Genomic DNA, 12,489 nt, shown 5'->3' with positions numbered 1-12,489 from the left:
TCTTCGGGATCCCAATTCAGCTTCCCGCTAATAGAAGTGAGTGATCGTCTTAACTGATGCTCTTAGTTCCTTGTTACTCGCTGGTTCGAACTCAAACGTTTATTACGAAATAACTGATATTACAGGCAAACTTGAGAATGTTAGCACGTACTGTATGTAACTTACAAAATCAGACTTTTATTTGAGCTCAACCCTTCCAAGGGGAGCGCTTCCTTCTATTACTCTTGGAAAGTCACACACTCCACTCGCCTTGGTGGGTGCTCTTCGAAAATGCCAAACAGGCACGCGTACCAAACACACACTGACTGAGCGTTCTAGTTAATAAACCAAAGCTTGTATATGGCCAACCGGGAAAAACCCGATGTTCATTCCTAGTGTCGGGACCAGAATTATTATCCAATAAGCTTTTAGTTATAAAAGTGCGTAGGTGGAAAGCGATTGTCTCGAAAATCGGACTCAAAGGAACATTCACTAAGCACGTTATTATCACGTGAATAGTCCTTGTTCCTCGGCCATATATGGCCGTAAAAATCGAAGTGAGGTCTACCAACACTAGTGTACGAAATACCAAACCGATGAAGAAAGCGTCAGAGTTGTTCCGTTTTATCTACGAGGGTTGGTTAATAAAGTTCGAAATTAAGTCTGCTTTTCCCAATGTCCTTTTTAAATACAAAAAATGAGCTTTAGGTCGGTGATAAAGTAATGAGCAAGGTTGTTGACACATTATTATGGGTAAAAGGAATCTGCGAATACTTAATTTAATAAACAAAAAAGATTTAAAGAAATTCTTTCATTAAGCTTTAAGTCTTTTGTAATTAATAATAATTATAATATAATAGTAGGAGTAGTAGATGAAGTAAATCCAAGAGTCCATCCTTGGAATCGAACCAACAGACTCAGACATAGAATATCGTTACATCATGCAATTCGCGCTCTTGCAGTATACAGAGGTTGATTCAGTTAACGTTGAGCCGAAGTCAGTGTGCAACTGTACCGCGCATGCGCAACCTATTGCCGTGAGGTTGCAACGAGGCAAACAATAGTATCACGGTGTTGTGCGTCTTAGAAATGTGTGAAGTGCGTAATTTTCTTGTAGGTTGTGCCACTGTGAATCGTATTATACGGAAATATGTGGCATGGAATCCTATTCCAACCACCTGACGCGAGCAGCTAGTAACCGACCTTCCGTGAGGAGAACCCCATTGCGGTTCGTGTGGTTCGGCGTATGATGACCGATAATCTCCCACACATCGTTGGATGGCCAGCAAATGTTGCACATGACAGGCGACAGTCAATAGACCATTCACAGGGATTTACGCTTCACAGTCCTTCGCAAGAACACTGTAGATACCCTGAAACCTTGTCATATAGCTGAGCGGAAAAACAATTTTATCGCCGTATGGAACAGAAAATTGAAATTTCAGCAATTCCCTTGTCACACATCCCTGTTAAGAGTCTAGATGCTAACCCAATGGACTATTATGTTTTCGGACTTCTCACGCGGCACCTGTTTCATCATCGACTCCGCATCGTCTTTAGCCTGTGGAAAGCCTATAAAAAGGAGTGAGATAATACCCATGGTTTAGCCGCAACGCTATTTCCTGCATTGGAAACTGCTGTTGGGCAATAATCATTCGAGATGGCCTACAGATTGGACACAACCGGTAGTGGAAACACGGCATTTCCGAGGTAAGTGGGACATTCAAAGATGGCTCAAAATGGCTGATTCAACGTCTCTATTCGTTCCAGTGCAGAGCTGCTTAATCCCAGGAGAGTACAGAAGCTGATCCTTTTTCATCCGAAAAAAAATAAATTATTACTAAAGATCCCGCTAGCATTGGTCTGGTCCATTGTACGACATCGTAAATTTCATTACCGCAGACTTCGTTGCAGCTGTATTAGGCGTATATTGTCCCACTCTTGCTTGCAAGTTCTCCAGATGCCATTTATCGTGTGAACCGACCATGATGAAAACAGCCGTTTGAGGATTCGAAAAGCAAAGTAATGGAAAAAAAGCATCGTGACTTTTAACGGGAATATTCTCGAACGGAATAACATGGATACCAGTCACAGCTACCATGTATCAGCAGAGGGCTACCGATGTTTAGATCGTGTGACTGATTTTCGAGCTGGTGTAGTTCCACGCGATAGATGTCGCTATGCAATTGTAAACTAGGGATTGCATATTTTCTTGGTAATAACAGCATTGATTTTGAGTTTTTTCTTCTTCGATGTGATGAATCTTGAGCTTCCTTTTCTGGAAAAGCTCGTAGCAACCATAAAATCTTTCGAGGAACCTTCTTGACGTTAACGCGCCAAGTTACATCGATCTATTTCATGAATACTTTTGCAGGTAATGTGGCCCCGCGTAGCGTAGTCGCTAACGCTCACACTGGTTCCATGTTTGATTTCTGGTGGGACCAGTCGGTCGAGAAAGTGTAAAAGCTTCTTCTGGCCATATGTTTAGTGAAGTTTTTCTGGATTTTCTTCATTCTCACCAAATAAATACCTGGATGGTACGTCACATTATGGTCCCAGGTCCGTTTCTTCCTTGCCGATTCCCCGAGCAGTGTAATCGCCGAGGTACGCCATCCCTCGTACGTGACATACTGACGTGGCTGTAGATGCTGGAACCGCAGAAATCTAATTCCTAAGCCTAACTCTGTGTAGGTGATGGTCGAACTTTTCTACAGTAATTCAAGTAGATCAGTGATTCGCTCATTGTCACAACAAATTTAAACGGTCACCTTCTAGGTGGCGCTCGTACAATCTTTTGCTCTTGCTTTTTGGCCTTGCAATGATGTTAACATGCAAACTGCCTTTGGGGATTGGGTTGCATGATACACTATTGATTTGACACAGTGTGGTAATGGATTCTCACAGGTTGGCATATCACGGGATCATCTTAAGTACAGGGTGTGACAGTTTCAGTGACTTCTTTGGATGCTATTTCGTTGGTGACGTGGGTTGTGGATAGGCTGCTGAACAAAGTTTAATTGTAACATTAACAGTGGTCCGTCTTTCCATAATGCCATTGTTGCGACACTGTTCTGTGTGGGGAATGTTGAAGTTTGCATGGGAAAGATCATGTCGTATCCTTCCCAAAAGCGATTTTTTCGGCAGCATTTTGCCCAGTATGATACCTTCACTTCGCTACACAAGGCCAAGGTACTCCTGCACGCTTATATACAGTTCTCGTCGTTATGTGAAATCTGGTTTGACAAGTCACTGTGCAGGATGTTCGGGTGGAAATGCATTAAAAGAAATGCTACGAAGTCAGATTTGTTTTAAGGAAAATCAATAAAACATTTTTCCAATGCTGAGGAAGCGAACAATCTCGATCTTCAATATTTATCCGGATCTGTCAGTAAATACTTGCTGTTCGCCTAAATCTTGTATCTCCTGTAATAGAACATGGACCGAAATGGTCGAATAAATAATCAATTCGTGAGCACGCCTGTTTAGAAAGTTTAGCTCACACTTTACAAAAATATCCAAAAAATCACCACCAGTCAGTTCGCAGACATTGGGAAACAGAAAGCATAGAATGTATATTTTTTAAAATCATACTTGCTAAGTAACATAGGATCTGGTAATGTGAATGATGAGGCGATAGCACGTGCAGAATAATTTGTGATGAATCTCTACATCGACTCACAAAAATCTTCGATCAATTCTGTCTGTGCTGATTTGGTTGGTCACAAAAAAGCAAACCAACTTCCACCAATGAAGTGTGCTCTAATGCTCTACATCAAGCGAGCACATTTACAAACATACATGCGACTCGAATATTGACTTCCTTCAACTCGAACATTTTGGTTGGCAAACTACGAATGGAAAATTGGTGCCCAATGGACCACTCAGAAGTCTATGGCTAAAAGTTGCCCAGAGTTAGTCTTGCCCATATAAACATATGTGGGACACAAACAATTGCAAGTGTGTGCGGGCTTCAGTGAAGTGCATGAAAACTTGTAGCTGTAATGGTAACAAGTGTTATAACTTACTTATGAACACTTATTTACGTACCAGAAAATGATTCATCTGATGGGGATTCAAAATACTAAAGAAATATGTAATTTTGCGTAGAATTGATATGATAATGTAGAATATTATAATAGTTTTGCTTGTTTCCAGTAATTAGTAAGTATTTAATGAAGTTCGATGTAATATTCTCATAAATTACATACAAATAGAGTTATTGAGGTTTTTGCATAAACATTTTTTAAAGTGACCATTGCGAAAATTCAGACCATTCTTGATTTTAGAAATACCCTTCAGGTGTACAACGATGTTATGAATCACCCTATATATCAACAGCAAATGGTGTTTGCCCTCACTTAAGACATTTTTACATATGTTCTTACCTTATTTATATTTTCTGCTTTTTCATTATGGTAAGATAAACATTTTTGTTAAAGAAATAAGGAATTATTTTCAACGACGAGTGGAAATATTGCACACAAATAAGGGTCAAATTTGAAAAATTTGAATCAACTATAAATGGATTTTAACACTAAAAGACATCTCTACTTGTCTCAAAATTTTGTGATTCTTAACGCACGGTCGTATCAAGTGACTGGAGATCTAGAAAAGATCATGACAGTGGAGGAGCGGTCAAGGGAGACGGATGAGAACTGTTGTTCAAATATTGGGGAAAAAATCAGTTTTTATCTCGGAAACAAAACCTTTATTCACTGACGTGAGCTGAAATTGAGTGGTGCTATTCAGAGCATCAGCATTCGAATCAAAGTGCATTTTCATTCAAACTTACCTCGCTGTACGGCTATTTTTAGAAGTAATTCTAACAATATTGGTACCGTTGGAAAGATAATTTAATGCTCTACAAATTTAATTAGGGATGTTCTTTCCATATCTCAACTTATTGGGGAGATACAGAGGGAAAAAGAAAATATTAAGGGCAAAATATGTCACTTTTTAATGTTTAAGTTAAATTTTTTGAAAACCCGTCGGGTTTATCCAAAGTACGAATAAACAAAATCGTAAAGCACATTTTAGAGATAAAACCGGAAAAAGAAATTAATTAATGTCTTGATTAGTTTTGGAGATCTTGCCTTTTATTTGAAACGCTCATTTTTTTAAGCTTCTGCAGAAGGGGGAAGAGATGTAGGGGAACTTTCCGCACGCATCAAGCGACCGGCGGTCTAGAAATGATCAGGATAGTGGTTTTGATGATTTAATAGGACCGGTTAGTTTTACTCTCTCGGGTTGATCCAACTTCTTATTTTGGAGACTTTTCCAGATTCTGTCTCTCGATTGTTTTGGCGCAGACGTTTAGGCGCGGCCGTTTGGGCGCAAAACCGTATATATGAAGATTAATCTTCTTAAATGGGTTATAATGTATTTCACAACTAGAACCTGGTTGTCTAGGCACTAAAAGCTCTTGAAATAGGCACTAATATCACAAAAACTATCATTAAAAATAGAACAGAACAACTTAAAATTTAAAGAAATGAGAAAGGTGAAATTTGAACTAAATTTTCTTTAAAAAAGCTATCTTCAAAAACTGTAAATTTTCGTTATGGTTTCGTATGTCCTATGGTAAACAGTCACTGGAAGTCTCAGTTGCATTAAATTCTTAGGTTAGTTCTAGTACATTTTTGTATAATGCAGAAAGACAAAAATACGGGTCTAATTATTTTGTTTCTAGAGTGATATATCCTAATTTCAGGAAAATCTAGGACCATGATCTGCATTTTTTTTCAGTATGAATCTGTATTGAGCTAAAATGAAGGGTCCAGGGGAATAATATGATAAGTCACATTTTGCAAATTTTACAGTACAACAAATTTAAAGTTTGAAGTTATATATTTTTCAAAATGTCATTACAATGCAATGCTTCTTGTTGTTAATATTCATTTTAGTTATATCTTATTGTGATTGGATATTATAAAACATGAAAAATAATATAGTAGTAATACTTTTTTTAACAATAAAAAAGTACTGTGCTCTGTTTACCGGACTTATCAGAGTTTTCCCCAAACAATCACTACTGTCTTGAAACTGATGATAATTTTATATACAAAATTGCTGTAAGAAATCTAATAAAAACACATCTTTGTAACACTTGTACATATTATGAAGTCTTTTCAATGGTGGTTTCTTGATTTACTGTGCCTTTGGAAGGTTTGTGTAGTACTCCACTACTTTTAAAGAGAAATAGTCTTACACTGACTGCAAATCTGCATATTTTTCTTGAGATATCTCCAGGGACCCTGAAAAATGATAGGCCTAGATGAGTGATGCTTTTAAAATTAGTTGAGGTGAAAACAAGATAGGTTAGAGACAGCATATAGAAGTAGTGCTGTCAATCGGGTCGATTCTGACCCGAATCGGGTCAGCTTTCAAAAATGAAAAATGAAATCTTTTAGTTTTACGTCCCACGATTATGCCGGTTAGGCTAAAGGAGACGCTGATGATGAGTGATAAATGAAATGGTGGAATGGAGAAAGTGGGAGGAAACGGGAGAACCCCGAGAAAACCCACGCACACGGTGTTTGTCCACCACAAAGTTCACTTGGTGCAGGCCGGAATCGAACCCAGGCCCCAAGCACCAGAGGTGAACGCCATTGAGCCACCGCGGTCCCCAGCTCTTTTCAAGTCACTGGTTGGTCAGCTCGGGTCATGGATAGTCAGCTAGGGTCGTGTTACGGGTCAGTCGAGTCAGCTCGGATCGGGTCACGTGTCAGGTTGGTTCGAACATTTTTGTTTCGGGTAAGGTTCCGGTCGGGTTTTGGGTCAACTTGAACCGAACCAAAACAAAAATGTTTGACCTAACCTTACCCGAGCTGACTCGACCAACCCGTAACACAACCCTAGCTGAATCTACTCATGACTCGAGCTGCCCCAACCAGTGGCCCGGCTCGAGTCGGAATCGACCCGATTGAGAGCACTGTTTATAAGCTAAGTTAAACATTTGTAGGCTACTTTACGTTAGGGTAGGTTACGTTAGTTATTTTGTAACGTGTAATACGTTAAAACTTACCATCATAGGCCGAGGATTACCAGTATTTTTCAAATGTTTCGTAAGATCATCAACTTTTCAGCGATCAATACCATGAGGTGAAGCGAATGCAGCTTTACAAACAGTGACCTCCTCTGTCTATCCTTCTTGTACCACCCGCAGTCAGTATGAATATGATGCATCACAATAAGACGCTTCACTCTCGTTTTTCCTAGACCTACGTCTCTGCACAGGTACTATTACAATTAGGCCTGACAGGTATATGTTAATTTCATCATTTGACACCATTTCGTTCATTCGTCTAATGATTTCTTGTTTTCCTACATCATTAACCTTCTCAAAACGTCGTTTGCAGGTGCACTCTGGGCCGGTCTCATGGCTCTGTCATCTGAGTTTTGCATTACATCTCGAATTCTTCCATAAGAAAGTTTTTTCTTAGATGTTGAAGGTGGAGCAGATTCTTCTTCACTCAGGGAATCATCCATGCTTTGTTGATCATTACCACTGGCCACAACAACTAAAGAAACCACGTTTTATTGTAAACTTCACGTAACTAGAGCACGTTTCTGAACGGATACTGTGAACAAGTAATTTCTTAAATGGCCGATATCAATGCTGATAGTTGTATATACAACACAACAATAACCTGGACTTAACAGCGTTTTCCCCAGAAGGTCCTGGACTTAACATATTCTTCCCCAGGATGGGTTTTCTTTACTCGTAAATATTTTCGGACTTATCATAGTGTTCCCCTCGTCATTAAATCAACAGAAACGTCCGTTTTCATAGAACAAAACTGTATCAAAAACAAAAAATACCGATTTTTGGACTTATCAGTTTCTTCCCCTGGACCCTTCAAATAAAATTTGCTGTAGGCATCCTATGACATCACAAAATAAACTTCTTTGAACTTCCTTTATGCCATCTTTAACGTAAAGGAATAGGCATTTTGGATATTCATAATTTTATTATGAATTTGCAACAGAGATAATTGAAAAGGAAACCACAGTGAAATCTAATATAGACATTGAATAAATTAGTTTTGTTTTACGTTGCATTTATCATGACATTATCATTCTATGATGGAATTGGGGGATAAACCCCGTAAGTATTCTACAATGTCAACATTTTCAAAATTCTGTACAATACGGCAAATTCTTTCATCTCTCGGAATATATTAGCTTCTTTTCTCGGGCGGCTCTTCTCCTCGACGCATTACCTTGTACACTAAGTCCCGCATTTTTGTGTCCCCCGAAATGTATCAACAAAGCGCAACATCGGCGGATGGTCCATTTGAAGCTCCGACTGCAGTTTACGATTAGCTGCTTCAATGTGGTTGTTCATTCTTGATTATGGTCATTGAGAATTCTGTCATACAGATTCCATATCCTTATTGGAAATAATGCTATTCCTCTTGTCTGACTCAAAAAAGTCAAGTACACAGTGCAGCATGAATATATAGTCACATCTTTAAAATAACTAAATATCAACGAAAAAGTGCGTTTTTTTGCACGAATTACATTTCTTTATTACATATGTCATACTTTATTAAAAAGAAATATCATTTTAAAACAAAGCCGCATAGTACGGAGACCGGATAGTCAAGAGTCTGTTGTACCTTCCCATTTCTTTTCGACTGGTAGAGACAAGTTGAGTATGATGTGCAGAAACTTTGCTGATGTTATTTTTAGTTTTTGCAAAATTATTTATAGAAGTTTTTTGAAATTTTCAGTGCTTATTTTCATATTTTAGTGCCTAAACATCCGGATTCTAGTTATGAAAGACACTATAACATATGTAGGTAGGTAAACCTATTTGGATAAATTGTCTTGCGCCCAAACGCCTCGCACCCAAATTGCTGCGGTCAAACGTCTGGCCCCAAACGGCCGCTCCCAAATGTTATGGACCCGAAGCACAATCCAGATTTCATGAAAAAAAAGAAAAAAAAAAGAAAAAAGAAAAAAATTGAAAAGCCATTCGTGCCGTTTCCTTTGATCTGTTACGTTTACTGATTTATCAGCTATGTTCCACTATTTCACCCACCATCTTTACTCAGACTTAGATCTCGAATAAGGTCATTCAAATGTGTTTGGTTAGAATAGTACGGTTGCTTATTAGTAGTTCATATGAGCAATGTTTATTAAGAAAGGGATGATGTGACACAATTGCAGCATAACAGGATATCCTAGGTTATATATATATATACCTTTAAATCCTTACAAATAGCCTTAAAATACTCTGCCCGATGCATGTTGATTCTACCATGAATCTCTCAGTGTTGGCAAATTCTTTAATCAAGTTTAAATGCAACTTAACGCATCAAACGTTTTAAGATGCATATATAAATTCATTAATATAGGACAGATTCCATATTTTCGATGCTTACTACTTACATAAGCGAAGTTTCATGAAAAAAAAATACACTTTTCTAGTTACTTTCAAGGTAACAACCTAGGAAATCATTATTATAAGACAAGGACAAAATTAGTGTTGCATAGTGTTATTATTTTAGACAATTTGACAGACATATGAATCTTATTCTCGTATCAACTTTTACAGAAACCTTAAAAAAGTGGGCAAAAGAACAGATATAATATTACATTTCAAATGTGTTCCTTCAGACGTTTTTCAGAAATATCTGAGGTGTTGTTTTCATACTTCATAAATATAGGCCTATATTTCGTTAATGACGCTATAATTAATGTAGCATGAACCGCCTCTCCCGAAGAAGTCCAGAAGGGATAGGGATCTTGGGAGTGAGATTTATTCAAACGACTTCCTCAGAAACCCTTCAGCCGATTTTATTCATACGAGCATTTTATAAACAAGTAACAAGTCTATAATTTTCTTCTGGAACTATTTTATTTGGAAAATCTAGAAAGCGTACCGGTACTTTGTTCTTGGGATGAGTTTTCAGACGATTTTATATAGAACTACTCTAGTCATATACATTTTATAAATAAATTAATTTTTTATTTACAACCATACAATGTGAAATAAGCCGTCTTTTCTGAAGTTACCGACAAGGGGTAAATTTTTCCGGATGATTTTTTATTAAAAATCCCTCAGTTGATTTTGTTCATATTTCATTCACAGCCCTAAAATAAGGGGTAAGCCTCTTCTCAAAATATCCACAAGAAATAGTTTGTTCTTCGGATGATTTTTCGAGACAATTTTCTCAAAAATTACTCTGGCAACTTTGTTCATATTGTTTAAAGAAACGAAATGACAACAATATAATATCACACGTATCATTCTAAGTGATAAATCAACAAGTCTCAGTTAAAATCTTTGGGATGAGTTTCCTTCTGTTTTCCGATAAAACCTATTATAGTTCACTTCATATTTTATAAACAAAGCAAAACAATAAATAAATATATAATAAATGGGTGAGAAAGTTGTGTAGTGCTCCGTGCCTTTTATTTTATTTTGTATACTTTTTACAATGGATTAGATTACATTATATTTATTAATCATTCAGTGGACTATATTACATGTACGTTCCTACAAAATGGTAAACAACTTCTCAGTACTTAAAGTACATACAATACTTACAACAAATCCAATGCTTTTGTATTTAATATAAATAAAAATATAATCTAACAATGGTATACATGGAGTTATTAGCATGTGATATATACAATAGCTATTTAATTTTTTTTTATTTTTTAATTGCATTTATTTGTATAACTATCAATTTACTCATACAAGTCACTATACAAATTGCTTACAGACCAATAAGATTTTAGTCACTGTTAGAACTAACCATTCAGATTTCAATAACAACAACGTTTTCCACAAAAATTTAGCAAACACAAAATAAGAGGACATGTCTTTCGTTTAGATCTCAGACCTTTACTGAAAAAAGTGGTATCAGTATATATATATATATATATATATATATATATATATATATATATATATATACATATATATTTTATAACAGTACTTGATGGTAGATGTGGCTAGCGTGGAACGGATTAACTATTTAAGATAAAAAACTTCTTCCATAGTAGGAGCAGAGGGGAATGATTTAAAAATGCAAGCTGCGTTTCCCCGCTGAATTGCTAAACTGATTCTCTGTATTAAAAATTGTTTGCTCCGCGGATCTCCTGTTTTCACAACCAGCTGTGAACCTATTTGTTTCACTAGATTCTTTGCCTCTTTGCTGAAAACACCCATTGTTTCAACAGCAAAGGGAATGAAAAACTGGTCTTCTTTTAAACATTTATATTTTAAATGTTTTCGTCTGCACGCTGTTTCTGCCGCACCTCCAGCTTCCTTAGATGTTGATACGATATGAGAAGCTGCAAAAGTATCAACACAAGTGACATCCCATACTAGACATTGCCCATTTTCCCAGGGGATTAACGTGATGCCATGTGGTCTTTTCCCATCATCCCTTGATAAACCTGATGGTTCTAAAATTGAAGGCACGTCTATGCTGGCCAAAGCACGCTTTAGGATATCATTTAATTCAGCGTGACGGGACACTCTGCCTGCGCTTTTGGAACAGCTCAATGGATCCAAACACTTTTCATTGACTTGCTCCCGACAAATGCATGTAAATTTTTTACACATGTTCATGCCAAGGCGTAGAGCAACAGAAAGACGAAAAGAATTGTTATCCATGAAAGTTCCAATATTCCTCGATGGAATTGATTGCAACCATGCGCCAGATTCTTTTTCTTGTAAGGCCTTAAAGCGAGCTATATCAAATATATTATCCAAGAATAGCTCTTGTTCAATAATTGATTTTAAGATTATTTGGTCCCAGCTTTTCTGTACTTCCAATGTGGATGATATATCTTGTCCAAATAAGAACTTCCATAAGTCAATTGCCTCTATCAAGTGATGAATGACCATATCATCAACGGAAATGTTAAGAATGTTGGAGATGAGAGGTCTCACCCCATAACACGAGGAAATAAAAGCTGGAAGGCTGAGGTCGGAGACTCTGCGGATATTCAAACCTCCGAAACGAATTGGAAGACTAGCTTGTGTCCATTGTGTCTGATTCATAGATATATTTACGATAGACTCTAATGCTCTTTTCAGGCAGGCATCCATTTGGAGAAGTAGAGATGGCATATACCATGTTGGAGTAGTTCGAAGAAAATATTGTAACTTTGGTATACCCATGCAATTTTTTAGAAGGAAATATGCCAAGTGAGATGGTAAAATTTTTAACCGTTCAATAACAGTTTTAAGCTGATTTAAGTGCTCATTAAAAGTTATTTTGTAACCTGTTTCATGCAGCGGAGCACCTAGAAGAAATAATTGGTTCGCATTAACTGTTCGAAGTCCAGGAAGAAGCTGTTGAAATTTTGATACAATAGTGGTGTCCACTTGTCCAGATGTGAAAAACAGTTCACATTTAGAAGGATTAAGTTCTAAACCAATGCGTTTAGACTGCTAATAAAATATTCACATCTTGAAAGACGGATTGTGGGGAACCTCCCAAAGTACCATCATCCAGATAAAATAAGTTTAGTTCAGATGATAAT

The sequence above is a fragment of the Thermobia domestica genome, chromosome 8 (assembly GCF_964235325.1).
Source record: "Thermobia domestica chromosome 8, izTheDome1.hap1.1, whole genome shotgun sequence".
Taxonomy (NCBI): Eukaryota; Metazoa; Arthropoda; class Insecta; order Zygentoma; family Lepismatidae; genus Thermobia; species Thermobia domestica.
Note: the sequence above shows the minus strand (reverse complement) of the source record.